Genomic DNA, 20,945 nt, shown 5'->3' on the forward strand with positions numbered 1-20,945 from the left:
TCTGTGTTGCAAAAAGTTAACGTTCCTTACGACTTGAGAGTAACGATCCACTGTAGACAGTGTTCATATTGTCGTAATGAAGGTATCAAATAATATGCTAGAAATCTGTAAATTTATAAATTATAAAATAATAATCTATCAAATGTTACAAAGATATATTTAAGAACAATGGCATAGACCAACCTTATTTATAATACATTCATAAACAATAGTTTACGGGTTAAAACCAAAATTAATGTTTGTAAAACAAAAACATTTGCATTGATTGCTCAGCAAGTTGCGCTCTGATTGCTGTTTAGTTTGAAACCATTTTATATTATTCTGATTGTTCAATACTTTCCACAGAGTGTTTAAACCTCATCTCTTCTGCACAGTTGAGCTGATCAATATAATCGTTCAAACAATGTTTAGCGGAGCAAAACTGTTACGCGATGCACTTTAGGATACATCTATACAACCTTTCAGGCAAATAAAGAGAAACATCATGTAATCAAAATAGCTCTAGATTTTATCCTCAAAATACGTAGTAGCACAGATTCCATTGTAAATGCTCAAAACCTATTTCACATACGTTGAAGTATTATGACCACTTTTTTAAAATAGGAACCTCTATTAGCATGAAACAATAATTACACTAATTATAAATCTAGTTTGTACTGATTAGTTAATAATTTATAAATCCGTTATGCAATTTGTCTCCATGATTCTTAGTAAAACTGCAGTAATTGACCTTAAAACTTTTTTCATTTGTGGTGGCACAATGCGGTGAACTTTGTTTACTAGATCAAACTGTTCAAATGCATCGGGAGACTACCATAATTGTCATAGACAAATGTTTAACTAGAAGCTTGTAGATATGCTCAAACTATTAACATGCTGCTGTTCAGGCCTACTTAATAGCAAAACTTGTTGCATACATATTGATCAACAGCATATTGCAGTTTATGTTACATCCTAAAAGCATTGGTTGTGTAACCTCTTGTCACGAAATATGATCAGGTCTAAATATTGGCTTTTACCTACTGTAGTTACTGAAATATTACCATGTATAAACAGATAAATTTGAACAACACCTTGTACTCAATTTCGATCTGGTGTGAACAGTTTGGTTTTAGCTACTGTAGTTACCCAAATATAATCATGTATGAACCAATTATTTTGAGCTGTGGCTTGTACCCAAATATAATCAGAAAACTTCAAGCTACTGTAGTCACCCAATTGATGAAATATAAACAGACTTGTCTGCAGACCTGGAAGTTCCGAGTTCAAACGCAGTACAATTCAAATTTTCCATTGCTAAAATTTTATCACTATAGCTGAATAAACAACCAACAGATGACAAATGGACACTGAGATTTATATGTATTGATATAGACATTCTTTAAGTGTGTGTAGTAAGCTAAACTTGAAGTTTAAAATCAAGTTTAAATTGACATCTTAAATTCAATCTAAAAGTTGAAGTTTACTTAGTTTCACGAGCTTCAAAAATTGTAGCCACCAAACATGTTGCCGTCAAGTCTCATTCACATTACCTCTAGCCTTACGTCTGTCTCGAAGATAAAAGCTGTACAGTGCTAAACATAGTAATGTCGGACTTCACAGCAAATCATAAACACTAAATAAGTCTTCGTTACACTGTGTGGGTAGATAGTACATTAAAACAAATTTAAACACATTTTTCATCGTATTATCCAGTTTTTAGGGTTGTTTTTCATGATATGGGAATTAATAAAGTAGTATTTATACTGATTTATAATGATTATTTATTGTTTTGATTGTTTATTATGATATTGGTATTGCATTGTACAATTATAGCAATTTTATAAAGAAAATAAATAGTGCCTTAAGATACAGCAAAACTGACATGCAAGTTCAGTCCAGGAGTACACTATGTTCATATATCGAGGTTAATTAGCAGCTGCAGTAGCGTTAAAAGACATTCTAGAATTAATACTTTGATAAATATTTATGGAGCTATAACAATAGACTACACAGTTAAAATACAGTATAAGTTTAAACTAGATCAATATGAGTTACTTTTAGTTGGCAAAAATATAAATATGTCTTGGAAATCCACTCATACACCAAAATGGATGCACATATATTGCAACAATATCTATTCTTGCGGTGGTGGTGTTATGTTTGTGTGAGCATGTGTGTGTGTGTGCGTGCGTGCGTGCGTGTGTATATATATATCGTTCAAATGCAGTGTATGTGTGGTGTATCTCTTTGTGTATTAGTTTTTACTTGTTTCTGTGCAAGCAATTTGTGTATGTGTGGTTGCAGTTGTTTCTGTGTTTGTTATTCATGTGTCTGGAATTTATAACTGTTTAGTTATTTCATTTGTGTCTGCTCGCATGTACCTAGTGTGGGTATCTGGTATGAGTGTGAGAAGTTTTAGAATTCTTGGCATTGTTTCACAAACTTTTTTCCAAATGTTGCTAATAAGCGTGGCACATTGTGGTGAACATCCTTCAATCGCAACAAGTCTGTCAAGGACTTTCTCGAAACTTCAAGGACAAGTATTTAACCTTAAAGATAAAGATACATATAAAACAATCAATATGCAACTGTCTAGGATCGCTTGATTGAAAAGGTTTAGCTAAATGAACGGTTAAACATATTGCACTTACTGTTACATATCTGGCTACATAAATGTGTCTATGTACAGGCGTGTTGGTGTGTGTTTGCAACTGTGCGTGTGTGCGTGTAAGTGTGTGTTTAATTCCTTGAGTGTAACTGTGCATGTGTGTTTCTGTACATTTGAGTACATTTTGTATCTGTGTGCTTGTTTATATGTGTTTTTGTGTATATGTGTGTTAAATACTCCTTAAAAGTATAGATTTTGTAATCATGAATCTCATTAAAAGATTGATCTAGCGATCTTCATGTAAGTGTGTGTGGGTGCATAGTGCTATGTGTTTGCCGATGCATGCTCTTTGTGTATGTGTGCTGGGTCTGTGTGCACACGTGTTTCACTGTTAATTTTTTTGTATAGGCCTTTGCTGGTGTGTTTCTTGGTGTCATTTTTTTGCGATTGTTGTGTGCGACTTTGTGTTTTGCCATGTCTTTGTTTGCATTTTTGGTTGTGTGTGTGTGCGTGTGCAGCTGTGTTTGTGCGCGCGCGTGTGTGTGTAGCTGTCTGTGTGTGTGCGTGTTTGTGTGTGTGTCTGTATGTGTGTGTGCGTGTGTGTGTTTGCGCAAGACTGCGTGTGAGTGACTGTATGTGTGTGCGAATTTGTGTGTGTGCAAGTGTGTGTCTTTTTAATTGCCTGAGTGTGTTTCTGTGTGGGTCTCTGCGTGTGACTTTGTGTATTTCTGTGCACAGCTGTGTCTGTACATCTATGTATGTTTGTGTATTTAAATTTGTGTGTGTTTGTGTGTGTGCGTGTGTCGCTGTCCGTGTCTGTGTAAATGTATTAGCGTGTTTATGTCTGTGTCTGTTCTGAGCAAGTATATGAATGTATTTGTCCGTCTCTGTGTCTGCGTGACTATTATTAGAGTTACCATCAAAGCTCTGCAAACATTTTTTCAAATGGTGCAATATCGCGAGATTTAATGTGGGGAACTTTATTCAATCCCGCCAAGCTGTTTTAATCTGTCAAGAGGTTACCGTGCACTTTAAAAACAAGTTTTATACCTGCAAGTAAAAGATACATTTAAAACTATCTAATGTGTGTTTGCATACGCGTTTGTGTGTGCGTGTGTGTGTCTGTGCATGTGTGTATGTACGTGTGTATGCATGTGTGTATGCATGTGTGTGTGCATGTGTGGTACGTGTGTGTGCGCGCCTGTACAAGTATGCGTTTTGTTTGTGTGTGTGAACATGTATACATGCGTCTATGCAGGTCTGCGCATCTGTCCTCATGCTATGTGTATGATATGTGTATGATATGTATGATATGTATAATATAAATGCATACGACCATCTAAAAACTATCAACACTCAAGTTGAAGAGCAACGGAACGCAAAACTTGTGAAGCTAAAATCTTCTATAAGCTATCAGCATCAAGACAATTTCTTTCTTAGCTTACAAACATTTTTATCTTTCCGTAACATAATCCATTCACTTCAACTACGAGAGGCACTTACTAACTCTGAGCTTATTATTAAGCAGCTGGTTTCTTTCCTAAAATGAACTTTGAATAAGGTGATTTGCAGTTAAAATGTATTAGTATTTTAAATGGCAATCTGAAAAGCTATTGTTCTACTTGATTTTATTTTTCATCTTGCATTTCATCTCGGGGCTTGGTGTTAACCAAATGTATAAGAATTTTTACTTAGACCATTAGTTAATGTTTTATTTATATTTCTTTATTTCGCTAGAACTACGAAACTTAATTACTTTATACCAGTATCAGAATTTTCAGTTGAAAAATATATTTTTCTGTTCTTCTCAGATTTTTAATAAGCGATTCTCAGTTATATAAATGAAACAGTGTGTACATATATGATTTACCAATTCTACCAACGAGTAAGTATAATATTGTTGTAATTTGTAAATAAATATTAATTCATGATATCGGCATGTGTGAAGCGTATGAATTATATATGTCTAAGAAGTATATACGTATAGGGGAAACAATTGTCTTGGAAATAGCTAGGGTACTGGTTTTAATGAGTTCATGCGCCCATCTGTGAAAGCCAGTACCCACTTGGCATTTAATTCCCTGTTTAAAATCTGTTTTTTTATGGAATTGTCCGCATGCCACTGTAGGAAAACTCCATAAAACTGATTGGCAACCGAGGGGATAATACATGTTGGACAAGTCCAAATCATGAAAAAAATCTTGTGAACCTTGTTGGAGTTGTCTGTCCGCGGGCAGGCCATTCCAACAAGGTTCACATGATTTGAACTAATGTTAGACATCCATGCAGTAATTATTTAGTGCAGAAATACAGTCTTTTGACCCATCAATTGATAATGTGTTTGCACATATGGAACAAGTTGTAGATAAGATGCTTGTGACAAGGCAGAGAATGCCGTCAGACATACAAATATGCCTGACTGCATGTTTGTATTTGGAGTTGCCTTTTCAATAGAATTGTAACTTCTGATATTGCATAGATATATGTTAAACTAACCATTACAAAACTCAAACAGATTATTAATAAAATTACGATATCAAAATATTTTTGTAAGGTTAAAGCAAAAAACTGTATGTATAGGTTGTTGATTAAAATAAAGGGAGGACAACTTCTGTAAAGAAACTATCCAATTTCTGAGACTTAGCCCAATTGCAACGTTTGTCATCAATTTTTTTGTCCGACAATAGCAATACTGCTTGTTAATAAATAATATCACTTGCGTTATAGATTATTATAATATATTTTCTTAAAACATTGAATTTTGTGATAAAATAAAGTAAAAGTAGCAAAATGTATGTATAATGCATACATGTTCAAAAGTTAGAACTGTCCTAGTTATGTAATTATTATAGCAGTGAACTGATATTGGTTAATTAAAGATTATTCCTAATTAAAACGCAGGATTAAAATCTATAAAAATATAGGGCATTTAGAGCTATAACAAGCTTTGTGTTCTCTCTCAAGAGTTGAATTAAATAATGTGTTGAGGGTATCACCAGACAAAACTTCTACAGTGAGTATAACAAATATTAATGTACATAACAATTCTTTGATTTTTTGCAAAGTACATCTAGTTGTAAAGTAATCTTTATACAATAATGGCCAATAATGTATAACAATACAAGCATACATTTACCTCCACTTGTTATGTAAAAATTTATCAAATTCTCTCAGAGTATTACATATATACGTGTAGATGTAGTGCTGTAAATTATTTACTGCTACAATGAACAAAGACTCATGTAAGGTGGTGGTACAACTTCTTGGGTGGTCTGTGTAATTTATTCAGCTAGCTCATCCCTTTAGGAGTGTAAAGACAAAAACTAGTTCTGGCCTGTTGACTCCCACTTTTATAGCTGTATAGCATAAGTACAACAGTTGTTAAACAAAATGTCACAAAAGTATATGTCACTTTTAGCGCTAAGGAAATTAGGGAAAGATGGGGATATTTAGTATAAACATAGTAGTAAAAATTATGTACAACAACTATAATTTATAAAGTGTTTTAGCGGTAGATGTTTTAAATGACCTCTAGCGACTCAAGCACAAAAACTCTTGGCACAAGTCCATATACATGTAGGTAGTAGCTTATAAATCAGAGGTTCTTAACCAGTGGGAAATTTGAGGATTTGAGGTGGGAACTTCTCAAGCTTCAGATTTAGAATATTGATTACGCGCATTTCAAGGATATAGCTGCTGTACTGTAGTTTCACAACATACATAGTGCAGAATGCAGATATATGCTTTTATTGTGGGTACAATACCACACTACCATACTACTGAGGCATCACACAAGCATAGATCAAATCAGTGGACTGCTAACTTTGTACTGTGCTATATTTATTGTAATTAAATAACTCTATTGTTGTTTTTATCTTGAACTTTATTTCTCCATAAATAAAAAGTATATCATGATAAACTATCCATAAAATATGATTTCTATCACAGTTCAATTAATAATTGATTCATTTTGACTGTATGGCAAAATGCTATCTGAAAAGCCTCCTTCTGCAATCTGAGAGTGGCAAAACTACTACAATTTTTGGCTGCTAGGGAGGGGAAAACCTCGAAGTATGGTCTGTCAAAGTGGGAAATACACTGAAAAAGGTTAAGAACCACTGTTATAAATAGATGTTTAGTTAGTGCTCACGTTTCAAAAGACAAACACATAAGCAGATAAACCCAGGCGAAATTGCAGCCGAATAATAAGCATCTATTTAGTGAGCACAAAATATTTAATAAATATTGTAGAAATAATAATTTTCTTTCAGCATAATACAACACAAGTAATTAACACTTAATCTGCAATTAAATTAGTTTTTCTGCAAAATAGCTGCCATTCCTCATTAGCTTTGAAGAAGAAAGCAAGAAAGCAAGAGACGAGGTGCCTGTGTAACATTTTAACACACATTTAATAACTCATTTGACTTTTCTGTTCATATGTAAGTATATAATTGTTTATTTAATTTATTGAATGTAATGTATTCTTGTCTATTATTTAATTGTACATACCTGATTGATATTATTTGTTGCTTGCTATAATTGTATGATTGTGTTCAATAACCATTGTTTATTTTAGATGCTATAATTTACTCTTATTATCAACATATTTGATTGGTCAACAAGCCTATTATGGAAATAATTGGAAGTTTTTTATTAACCGTTATATATGTTTATGTAGTTTTACACTCCGCAACATATCTACTATTATGTATATCGGTGTGAACGCTTAATGTTAATTTTATTGTATGCTTTCTAATGCCTTATTGTTAATATGTATGCCATGTTTATCTTTGTTTTGTTTTTATAGAGAATTTTATCTTAATACAATTCAGTCAGTACTAATACCAATATCAAGAAACCTGATCAATAAGATGTGCAAAAAGCTTGACCAATACAAATATATTTATTACACACTATTCACACTATTTATTTAGTGCTAAGTGTTCTGAACACTATCTCGGGACTCTCGCGCTTGAATTATGTGGAACAGTCCATCTAATAGTTATATATCATCAGAGATTACTGGTTTTGAAGTGGTCAGACAAAATGAGTTGGTCGAGAGCGCACCTTGTCCTCCCTTTAAATTTTTTGGGTTTTATACCGATTTTACAGCATATATAAAATCCAATTATTCCTTTATTGATATGAATTTTGGATACAAGTATCAAAGGCCTTGCCAAATAACTCATTTGCAAGAACTAAAACAAGTTATAGTTCTGAAAAGTGGTCCGTCGTTGGATGGTTCTGCTGCATCACTATCTTCTCTTTCTCTAAACAGTCCTACAATGCAAATTGTTTTTAAAATCACATAATTTTGTCATAATATCTGCACTGAATCTAACCAAAGCGAATATTTCAGAAATTGATTTATTTACAACGTAAAAATATAGAGGAGAGAAGGAATATGTGTTAGCATCACACACACCAGAGGAGAAAAAAAGGCTATGTATGTCTAATTACCCTAGTTAGACAGTAATTACCAAAATAGAAAAGTAAAACAACACCATGGCAGAGTTTTTTTTTATTGCAAGTGCTTGTTTCAGTTAGGAAGCAGAAGAAATGGGTTAGAGACGTAGAAACTATATACATGCATTATGATGATACTTACAGTATCCCTTTGTTAACCTAACCCTGATAAGCCCAGAGGTATAAGTATTGATTCTAAAATTATTTCATTGGTTTATATGAACTGAAAGGAAGATTTTGACCTAATTACCAAAAAAAGTTTTCATGATAGGTAATATACATTGTTTTTTATAAATGTTGCATATACGCAACATTGGGCTATAAGTGAATGAAAACAACAGCTATTTTCATTGTTAACGAGCATATTGTATTGTTGAAAGCCGCAAAGTAAATGCCAACAGAACATGTATAATTACAATAATAATGATAATATAAATAGTATTACATGATGGTTAGAAAATTATTTTATGATATCAAAAGGTCTGATAATTTCCACTACTACTTTTTGTGGAAATTTGTGAAGCAGTTTCTATCCTCCGTAAAACACAATCGAACTTCACATTTTGGCCATACAGTTGTAGTATAACTGTTCTTTAGCTTGCGATGCCTACATCTACCCCTGCTCTCACATTTTATTAGCTGCTGCTGAGTCATCTAAAGATGGCCGACCTCTCTTCACTGTATTGACTCTTATCAAAGCATCAGCTACACCAGCCTACAACGTGTACCATTACAATTTACCCCAAATAAGGGTTGCATTTGTTGTTATATGCGAAATTCAGAAATCACTATCAGCATATAGGTACATCTACAGCACATCTAAATTGTTTTACTAGGTATTAGGTAGGTTTTAGTATAGGTGTACTATATCATATACATAAACATATGTACATTTATGTAGGATATTATCTGGTATTATAACAAGTATGAACTGATTACATTTATGTTTACTTGAAATTTCCTTCTGCTAAGCATTTCTTTCTTGGGTAGTCCTGGCAGCCGATGTTCTCTCCTATATATGTTCCAGGCATTTACCATGGCTAATGTTACAATATGCCAAAACAAATACATATACCATCTTCTTGACCTTAGCTTGAATCGATAAGCTGCGGTAAAAGAATCTAGGAGATCAACGCCGCCCATGCTTTGGTTGTAGCTTGCTACAATAGCTGGCGTTGCAAAGTACTCATAGTTCTTTTTACTCTTTACCCATCTCCTGACTTGCTTTGTTGGCTCAACACCTGTGACAGAAGAAAGCAGGCTGACTGCCCTACTATCATACCATCGCATTGCAATGATGTTATGGTTTTGATCTACTTGATAATCAATGGTACCACGCCCTTTTTTTCTTTAGCTCTTTTTCTTGCATTAGCGTACATTGGCCCATTCTATTTTTTCTTATTGTCCCTGTGTATCTCATTCATCTTTCATTTAGAGCAGTTATCAATCCCAAACTAGTAATAAAGTTATCAGCAAATATTTTGTAATTAGAATTATATTTCAATGATTCCGTGAGTTTTAGAACAACATCAGCTCCTTGGCCTAATGCACTTCTTTGACCTGTTCCACCTTGGCAGACACCAAAGTCATATAAAATGCCAGCTGGGTCAGCCCTTCCCCAGATTTTAAACCCCCACGGACGGGGCTTTCCTTTTATGTACTGCTGTATGGGGTTTGTCTTTCCTCTAAACTCGCACATCATTTCATCAATGCTGACGTTTTCTTCTGGTGTAAGTTTGAGGCAGTTTTCTCTAAACGATTCTAGCCAAGGTCGCACTTTCCAAAGTTTATCCTTCTGCTTTTTTTCGTCAATGACTGTAAGATTGTTGACCACATGCAGCTTGGTGAGCAAGTCACGAAATCTATTTCTGCCTATAGCGGTGCTGATAGGAGGGTAGCTGGTTTCAATCTCCAAGTATCGTCTGACTGATGACATTCTAACTAAACCCATGTGAAAATACACCCCAAAAATGTTTTCAGTTTCCTTGTGGTCAGTTTGAACGGAAGTTCCAGTTTTCTGAACACTATAAATGTTGGTCTGCTGTATAATATTGTCAATCATTTCTGTAGAAATGAACCGCCGAAAATATTCCAATGGGGTGTGAGTCGCTCCATCTACTGGTGGTTCAGGTTTTGGACCAGTGAAATCCAATGCAGATGGCGTGAAATTAGCCTTGAGCCACCGATATTCTCTCCTCGGCTCCCGAACTGCATTCCCATTTGTTGGTTCCTCTTCTTCTTCTTCATTTTCTGATTCATTATCAGACTCCTTGCAAAAAAAATGTCAAAGTCAGCTTCCATGTATCAGTAAAATTTTGTTCCCCAAGTATCATAGGCTATTGCAAATGTCTATAAATGTATTTACATAGGCATATGCTTATTATGGATGTATACACTATATTATACTGTAGTATATGTACATAAATTAGTATGTACGCTGTATAAGGACAGTTGCAGATATGTGGATATATGTGGAGGCTTACATAACTTATATTGTACATGTATGTACATTAGTGAACATATGAATAATTTGTGATAAAATGCATATACCTGTTGTAGTTGCAAGTTAGTTGTTTGTTGGGTAGCATAAAAATCATCATCGTCATCACTTTCTAGTCCTTCATAGTCACTGCTATTTCCATCTATCCCATCTAATACATTGTCCACAGTCATCCTGCGATGTTGAGCCATGATTTTATAGTATACCTACATAACAAAATAAAGAGATACATGTATTATAAATAGTTATACTAATAAGATATTATTATATAACTATATATTTCTAAAGCCAAAACATACTTTCTTTTAAATGTTCAATGTGATTTTATTTATGTTATAATTATTATTCGAAACTTTATTACAAATTTCCCTTAATGAAAATGCAAACTGTAATATTATTATTATATATGAAATCTCAATGTCTGTATCATGATATACCTAATAATTTATACATGATTGAAAAATGTAGCTTCTTCATTGTTACAAAGCATCTGATATTTATCACTATGACTATATTCTTTGTAGCGCACAAGTCCCAATGTTGCACTGGCGCAACACATAGTTTGACACACACAAAAAAAGATGTTATAGACTAAATTTATGCAACATAAATAGTTTATACAGTTAAACTACCTCTGCACTTGAGTCTAATGTAAAAAAATTCTAAAGTTCTTACCTGAGAAGAAGCAAGGACAGCTAAGCTAAAATGGCAACTTTTCCCTCTTTTTGATATAGTCACATGGGCAACTTTGAAACACCCCGCTAGGTCACATGATTGATGTAACCAACAAAAATCCTTGGAATCCTTGTAGAAAACATGCATTAGAATAAGAAAAATCTAGTTTTAATGCAACAGCAATATTAACTTGGTACTAAATTGCCTACAAAGTTTGTGTTGTGTATACGCAACACAGGGCCTAACAGGGCTAATACCAAATCATACTTATATGCATGTAGTTGATTAAACATATGCATACACAATGTTCAAATTCAACAGTTTGGTACAATGTTTGTGATAGTATAGTACATAAACTTACTATATGTCTGTAAAAGGCTTTTATCACTCTAGCCAGAGTCCCACTGTTGTGGACAGCCACAGTCTTCCCATTTACAACTGAAATGAATAAAGATCTCACAATTATAGGTAAAGCAAGTAAATAATAGAGTCCAGCAAAAACAATTCTGTCTGCAAAAAAAAATGTTTATGATCCAATTTTGGTGTACACTACGACATAGCTCTTTGTTTTTACTCGCAATTTATAAGCTTAGCACCAAACAATCAATTTATAAGCTTAACACCAACAAATCAATTTATAAGCTTAGCACCAATCAATCAATTTATAAGCTTAGCACCAACCAATCAATTTATAAGCTTAGCACCAACCAATCAATTTATAAGCTTAGCACCAACCAGTCAATTTATAAGCTTAGCACCAACCAATCAATTTATAAGCTTAACACCAACAAATCAATTTATAAGCTTAGCACCAACAAATAAATTTATAAGCTTAGCACCAAACAATCAATTTATAAGCTTAGCACCAACCAATCAATTTATAAGCTTTGCACCAACAAATCAATTTATAAGCTTAACACCAACAAATCAATTTAAAAGCTTAACACCAACCAATCAATTTATAAGCTTTGCACCAACAAATCAATTTATAAGCTTAACACCAACAAATAAATTTATAAGCTTAGCACCAACCAATCAATCTATAAGCTTAACACCAACAAATCAATTTATAAGCTTAATATCAACAAATCAATTTATAAGCTTAACACCAACCAATCAATTTATAAGCTTAGCACCAACCAATCAATTTATAAGCTTAGCACCAACAAATCAATTTATAAGCTTAACACCAACGAATCAATTTATAAGCTTAGCACCAACAAATCAATTTATAAGCTTAGCACCAACCAATCAATTTATAAGCTTAGCACCAACCAATCAATTTATAAGCTTAACACCAACAAATCAATTTATAAGCTTAACACCAACAAATCAATTTATAAGCTTAGCACCAACAAATCAATTTATAAGCTTAACACCAACAAATCAATTTATAAGCTTAGCACCAACCAATCAATTTATAAGCTTAGCTCCAACAAATCAATTTATAAGCTTAGCACCAACCAATCAATTTATAAGCTTAACACCAACAAATCAATTTATAAGCTTAACACCAACAAATCAATTTATAAGCTTAACACCAACAAATCAATTTATAAGCTTAACACCAACAAATAAATTTATAAGCTCAACACCAACAAATCAATTTGTAAGCTTAACACCAACAAATTTGTACTTACCATGCCTCTTGTTGGGTGCAACAAAAGGTACTTCTTCAGGCCACCATGGCGGCTGACTGTCTAAAAAGCCCCATGTGCTTCTTGAGCTTGTAGATCCTACGAACAAAGGTAAGTGGCCGTAATACGTGAGCTCAAAAACAAATTCTAATTTTGGCGTATAGATTACACAGGACTTCTGCCCTGACCAGAAAGCAATGAGGCGAAACTTGTTTGAGATATATACAGCCTTGAGTTGTCTCTGAAAGTGCGTAATCTCCATTACCATGGTACCAGTTCTCACACTGGACCTGCAGAAAGACTGTAGCTCAACCAAGACTCAGGAACCAAGCTTCAGACAATATTACAAATTCATTGAATGGTTATTCCATGATATACAAAAATGATTAGCAATCCTATTTTAATTAAGGATTAATTAATAAAACGCTTCATAGTTTATGCCGTTTATATTATTTATTGTTGAAAATATAACCTAGCTGAGTATAAGAATGAATCAAAATGTTTTGTGTTCAGCCTTATATGTGGACTCTAATGCTATGCCTCCTAAGGTTATGACCTTCACACAGAAAATAAGGAGGAAAACATATATTAAATGGGATAACTCTCTATAACAGAAGAACTCAACAACATCCAATAAAATTTCACCCCTTATAAAATACTTTCCACCCAGCAATTTTTAAAATGAGTAAGATATTATTCTTAAAATTTGTTTATTAAAAAATCTAGCAATATTCTAAGAGACAGAAGTAACTCCATGACTTACTATTTTTATTCACAAACGAGCTCACGAGAGCTCGTTTGTTGTCTTGTGTTGTAACATCAATGTCACATGTGCTAAACTTCTCACTATTTTGAGACTGAACGCTGCTCAGCTGGTCGCTGCCACTAGTTTGGCACTCTGCCACAAGATCTGGAGTACCTGTTAATAGAGGAGATTGAAAGGGATAAAATCTAGTTTATTTTTTGTTATTGATTATAGGGCGCCTGCATTAACAACCCGCAAAATAGTTTTTTTGGAGTTCACCTGAGAATGCATGTCCAAAAGGTGTTAACCAATATGTGCCATCTTATCAAGTATATCAGACAGTGTAGAGTTTAACTACTTTGTTGTTTTGTTTTCTAGAAACAAAGACATGCTAAATATTTACAATTAAACATACCGACTTTCACCAACTTGTTTCCGAGATGGACCACCACAAGACACTCTACTCCTTTTTTGCCAACTTCTCACCCTATATAAGAAAAAATCACGTAATCAATTGAAGGTAGAACACGCTATAAGATTATTTATCTCATCTTGTTATTTATATGCAAGCTATTATTTTTACAAACTCATGTACACAAGCTCTTCTGTTCCCTTTTTTAGGATATTTGTTAACATGATCTTAGTGGCATATTGTGCATTGAGTAAGACCTTGTACCTAAGCAATGTCACTTATATGGCAAATTACCCAGCTAAGAATTTGCTGCATGCTATGTTGGTGAGACCAGTCACCAGTTACCAGTCACTAGTAAAGAATAACAGCAGAAAATCGTATACAATTAAATGGAAAATCAAACATTGGCAAATATTAAATTAAATAGTTAAATAACACCATACATACCCGCTTCAAAAGACTGTTCAAACTTCTTCTATGGAACCTTGTGAGTGCTTTGGCCTTTCGTTGGAATTGTTTTTGTAACAAATATAAAGTACACATGTACATGGGCTATGTTTTTGTGCAATAAACACATAAACATGTATATAAGAATAATGCGGATAACTCATGCAATTATGTACAGGTACATAAAGACTACACTGTTACCCAAAACAAAAAAAGGAAAATTACATGTGTTTATTCGCGCTGTTACCTACCGTAAATGAAGTAGTGACCCGTTTTACATAGACAGTTCGTGAAGCGCTCTTCATATCGAATGTTACAACTAAAAACATACAGAAATCGTGTTAATAGGTTAAGAAGCCTGTACTGGTACCCTAATCCTGCACAGTATAGCCATACCTTATGCAAGGATTAGAGGTTTGTACAGGTACCAGATATGGACCTAATCCTGCACAGTATGGCCATACCATATGCAAGGATTAGAGGTTTGTACAGGTACCAGATATGACCCTGCTCCTGCACAGTACAGGTATAACATATGAGAAGATTAGAGGCGTGTACAGGTACCAGAGATGACCCTAATCCTGCACAGTATAGCCATACCATATGCAAGGATTAGAGGTCTGTACAGGCACAAAGATATAGCCCTAATGCTGCACAGTACAGGTATAACATAACATATGCGAAAATTAGAGGCTTGTACAGGTACCAGATACGACCCTAATCCTGCACAGTATAGCCATACCATAGGCAAGGACTAAAGGCTTGTACAGGTAACAGATATGGCCCTAATCCTGCGCAGTATAGCCATACCATATGCAAAGATTAGAGGTCTGTATAGGTACCAGATATGGCCCTAATTCTGCAAAGTATGGCCATACCATATGCAAGGATTAGAGGTTGGTCCAGGGAACAGATAATTCTATAATCCTGCTAAATATAGCCATATTATATGCAAGGATTAGAGGTTTGTATAGGTACCAGATATGACCCTAATCTTGCACAGTATAGCCATACCATAGGTAAAGATTAGAGGTTTTCACACATACCATATATGACCCTATTACTGCACAGTATAGCCATACCATATGCAATGAATAGAGGTTTTTACAGGTAACAGATATGGCCCTATTCCTTCACAGTTTGGGCATACCTTAGGCAAGCATTAGAGGTTTATACAAGTACCAGATATGGCCCTAATCCTGCACAGTATGGCCATACCATATGCAAGGATTGAAGGTTTGTCCAGGTAACAGATATGACTATAATCCTGCTAAGTATAACTATAATATATGCAAGGAATAGAGGTCTGTATATGTACAGGATATCACCGTAATCCTGTGCAGTATAGCCATACCATAGGCAAGGATTAGACTAGAGGTTTGTCCAGGTACTAGATATGATCCTAATCCCGCTCAGTATAGCCATAACATATGCAAGGGTTGGAGGTCTGTATAGGTACCAGATATGAGCCTAATCCTGCACAGTATGGCCATATCATATGCATGGCTTAGAGGTTTGTACAGGTACCAGACTTGACTCTAATCCTGCTCGGTAGAGCCATACCACAGCCAATAATTAGAAGTTTGTATAGGTACCAGATATCACCCTATTCCTGCACAATATAACCATATCATGGGCAATGATTAGAGGTTTTTACACATACCATATATGACCCTATTACTGCACAGTATAGCCATACCATATGTAAGGATTAGAGGTTTTTACAGGTGCCAGATATGGCCCTAATCCTTCACAGTACAGGTATAACATATGCAAAGATTAGAGGCTTGCACAGGTACCAGATATTACTCTAATCCTGCCCAGTATAGCCATACCATATGCAAGGATTAGAGGTTTGTACAGGTATCAGATATGGCCGTAATCCTGCACAGTACAGGTATATCATATGCGAAGATTCGAGGTTTTCACAGGTACCAGATATTACCCTAATCCTGCCCAGTATAGCCATACTATATGCAAGGGTTAGACTAGAGGTTTGTCCAGGTACCAGATATGACCTTAATCCTGCCCAGTATTGCCATTCCATATGCAATGATTAGAGGTTTGTCCAGGTAACAGATATGACCCTAATCCTGCACAGTATAGCCATACCATATGCAAGAATTAGAATTTTTCTACAGGTACTAAATATGACCCTATTTTTGCACAGTATAGCCCAACCATAGTCAAGGATTAGACTAGAGGTTTGTCCAGGTACCAGAAGTGACCCTAATCCTGCATAGTATAGCCGTGCAATATGCAAGGATTACAGGTTTGTACAGATACCATATAAAAAGCAATATAGTTGTCCTTTTTTGTAAAACTACCAGTGCTACTAGTAGTAGACTACCACTACTACTAGTTCTATTAATAGTAGTAGTAGTAGTAGAAGAATCCAGGGACAGGGTGAATAAACTACCCTAATCCTTGATGGCGTTGCAATCAGATATGCACGAATAAGCATGCAAACTCGATCTAATTTCCTATTTTGACATCTGAAAAATGTGTAGGAATCATTTTAAATCAGGCAGAAGACAAAAAATGTCATTATAGCAGAAATTACCGAAACTTGTTTGGAGACAGCTTTATAGAAGATTTGAGTTTACGCATGTATTCAATTTTCTTTCCTCTTAGACTAGTTAACATTATAGGCGGAGCTAATTTGAATGGGGCGTTGCGCAAGAGCCAGTTGATATTATACATGCAGTAGAATCTACGCAAATATCTTAGCAAGGATTAGGGTTCTTTTCTGTTCACTTTTATAGCTCAATTAACTTTGAAAAAAAGGAAATGGGAACATATAAATCATTAAAATGTAGCCGTGATTAGTAAGCAATAAATTCTGGGCCCTCCCCTACCTCATCGGAAAATATTTGTAGAACAAAGGCTTCGTATTTACGTTTATATTGACAAAAAGACCTATCTTTATACACATTTTCATTAATAAATATATTTTTTATACTTAAATGATAAAATACATTAAATAGTTCACAGTGTGAAATACTATAAATGCTAAAAACATTTTGTTTTGAAGGTATTATTAAGGGCAGATAATTAAAAATACCTTAGCAAGAATTAGGGTCTGTTTTTGTGTAATTTAATAACTGGTTAATTCGTCAATCAAATCAAGCAGATTTGTTATTTGTTTACTATAATGCCGCTCCAACCAATATGATTCTTTGTCCCGACCTGCCAACTCTCACGCATTTGAAGTAAAAATCACTCATTTACCTCACATATCAAGCTCTCACTCGAGTCTCATTCAATTGCACTAATTTACTACGTACTACCACTACTAGCAAACATTTAAAAAAGTACCCATTTTGAAGTTATTATATACAGAATCCACCATCCTATTGCTAGTGGTTCTTTTATTGAAAAATAGTTGCTTAATTTTTCTTTAATCTGCCCATTGCCCCAAAATCTTATACAAAAAATATATATTTGCCCCAAAATTGTGTCTCATCTCATAAATTTTCCCCATGCTTGGTTGGCAGGTCTGCTGTGATAAGTTTGAAGTAAGATAAATCATGAAGTCAATTTAAGTATTCCTTATATACTTTCAGCATACAATGTTTGTGGTACACAATCTTGATTTTGGCTTGTCTGTCACAAATCTCTCTCAGTACAAAATGACGCAAAAAATATCAAACGGCATAGAGTCAGTCTTATTAATATGTAAAACTTGCCCGTAATATGTATATTTTCAAGTTTGGGAAAGTTGACGGAAAATAAATGGAAAATAATCGTGACTATATCAAAAAGGTGAGTATGTCTACAGATACACCGCCCATTGAGTGTGAACAAATGCTTTCTTGGTTTGGGTTAGAACGTCTCTACTGTTTAGTCGAGAAGTTTTAATTAATGTTTTATATCTTTATCTAGTTTTTAGATAAGAAGGCTGCGCAGGACAGCTAGAAGTAATGTGTTAACATCAACTAGTGCAGATGGAGAAAAAATATTCCGTATTGAGAAGAGACATTCCCCTTATGAATTCTCACGCGCTGGTATTTATTTTAGCTGCAATGTGCATTACCTGCTTTGTAAACAGAGGTGTATGACATGGAAAGTAACTGCTGTTTGTGTGTGATTATTATTTAAGTATTTATGATGCCTAGTCAAAGGAAACCTTTATGTATTAAAACTAAGAATGTAAACTAAAGGCCTTACAACTTGAATTTGTATGATTTTAGACAATGAGAAACGAAATTTTGGTAGGCCTACATCACAAGCAGTCGGTAATCAGGAACCCAATGTGTAAGTTACTATTTTCATTGTGAATGTTTGTGCCTAGCTAATTGTCAATTTTCTCTGGCCTCAGAGCTACATAGATGACTCCGATTATCCATAGTTTGAGTAACCTTTAACTTGTTTTGGTTGAGTACACTCCATGTAGTGTTGTACTATCCTGTAGCATATACGAAGCACGCGGTTTGCTGTTTGAGCACTATTGACAGAGTCCACGGATAAATACTGCGGAGCAAATTTATTTGACACTCATGGATAGGGTTTGTCCTAGTGCGGGGCAAGGTTTTCATGATCACAAGGATAACAGTTTGTCTTTTCAAGTTCGGGTTGTGGGTTCCCGAGTACGGTAGTGAAAGTTACTATACCCGAGATTATATACTGTCCGCAGATTAAGTATTACACTCCCTTTGCTTGCGTTAGTTGAGCACTTTCCCATGTGGTGGTGTACTATCCTAAGGTATATACCATATTTGCTGTTTGAGCACTCTGGGATGTAGTCTCTGAGCTGCACTGATGAGGAGTCAAACTCTGAAAAATTTACTGCCCACTAATTGAGTGATTGGGATCATTATACAGTTTTAGTAAAATTCTCCATGAGGAATGCCCAATCTTTTTCCCAACAACCTAGTTGCTATTACTCACGCAACGCGCTGTAAAGGGGGTGATGAAATGTCCAGCAATATATAAACCATTTTTTGGTTTTAGCAGTCAAGTTGTGAGAGATGAGGTTGCAGGTAATAGTGAACTGCTGATTAATGGTGATTATGTAGAAGAAACAAGATGTATTGCAGCTAAGGTTTCTATTGAAACCCGTGTATGGTAGGTATTATGGCAGTTGATAACTGTTTTTAGAATTAAGCTACTTATAAACCTATGTTACATACTTTTAGTTTACAGTAGGACATATGACAAAAAGGTGTATATAGTTTAATACTTCCCCATTAAAAGTACAATTTGTGTAGCATGAACGGAATGTTCTTTCTGTTTTTTTTAAAATTGATGCTCAAGAAAAAGTAACTGCACAAAAGTGTGTTTCGGATTCACCCAAAGTTAGCCTGCATTTCAGTGTAAAACTATTACGAGTACCCAAAAGTTGTATTACATCTTTCTCTTTAATAGTATTTTTTGTACTCGATATCACCAAAATTGTACCCTTCTTGCAACTTATCAAGACAAAACACGCAAGTTATATTTATGTATTGCTATGCGATATATATATATATATATATATAATAGTAGTGAAATACTTGTTTCATTATCTTTCATTTTTGAAACTGTTTATGAAAGTGGGATTGCAAGGTATGCATATGGAATAGGTCGTGCGCCATCTATGAAGAAATAATAAAATGTCCTTGTAAAACGTTTGTTTGCCAAGTAGTTATTTTCTTCTGTCACTTTGGCCTAACATTGTAGAACAAGTAAAAGAATTGAAGACATTGAGTATTGAAGACAAGTAAAAGCATTTTTTGTTGTTTTATTTGATAATATAGTGAGACTAGGGAGATGGCCGATGAGATTATATCATATACATTAGCGTTATCTATGCATGACTGCATCAAAGTTTTTGAGAGGATGTTAGTCTTACCTGAATTTGATGGTGACAATTACAAACTTAAGGTATGTTTGCATGTAAACGCATTTAACTCTTTTGTTGGATTAGATCTTTTACCTGTATGTTTACAGGGATTAGGTCATTTTCAGTTCATAAGAGGGTGTAAATACTAAATGTTTGGTATACTTTTCCAACACTACGACCTGTAAAACAACCTGTATTAAGTTGTAATAAAATCATTCAACCCTGTAGAAATGCATGTCTTTCCTTTATTCTGTAAGAATGGAAGGTGTAATGTGTTTAGGAACATGAGTTCAGAGTCATCATAAATATCCGTGGTTCGTACTATTGTTCCTGCAATGAACAAGTGCAGCAGGTGATGTTGTCCAGAGATGTTTCCAGCACATGGAGCACTGTTCATGAGTGCAAACATATAGATGTGCTCAATACTAACTTATTAGAAGAATTAAGTAAGTATCTTTGTTATTTAACATAACATGTACTCAACTAATATATTCGACTAATTTGGATCGCTTTATGGGAACCGTGATGCTGGCATTAATATAAATGAGATACAACGATTATGCTAAATGATGTTTTGAAAAAGTATTAAAATTCATTTTTATAAAATCCATGTACATAGAGAATTAATTTAGCAGAAATTATAATG

The 20,945-nt window shown here is 34.4% G+C and overlaps 1 long non-coding RNA gene across 1 annotated transcript; it reads right to left on the reverse strand.

The window, feature by feature from the left end:
- Positions 1-7,818: 7,818 nt before the first annotated feature.
- On the reverse strand, positions 7,819-14,088 carry LOC137401012 (uncharacterized). Its single transcript, XR_010979271.1, has 6 exons — positions 14,032-14,088; positions 13,635-13,790; positions 12,875-12,970; positions 11,596-11,672; positions 8,202-8,218; positions 7,819-7,873 (listed from the first exon to the last, which is right to left on the reverse strand). It is a non-coding gene; the product is annotated as an uncharacterized lncRNA (long non-coding RNA).
- Positions 14,089-20,945: the final 6,857 nt, after the last annotated feature.

Source organism: Watersipora subatra, chromosome 7 (genome assembly GCF_963576615.1).
Source record: "Watersipora subatra chromosome 7, tzWatSuba1.1, whole genome shotgun sequence".
NCBI classification, from domain to species: domain Eukaryota; kingdom Metazoa; phylum Bryozoa; class Gymnolaemata; order Cheilostomatida; family Watersiporidae; genus Watersipora; species Watersipora subatra.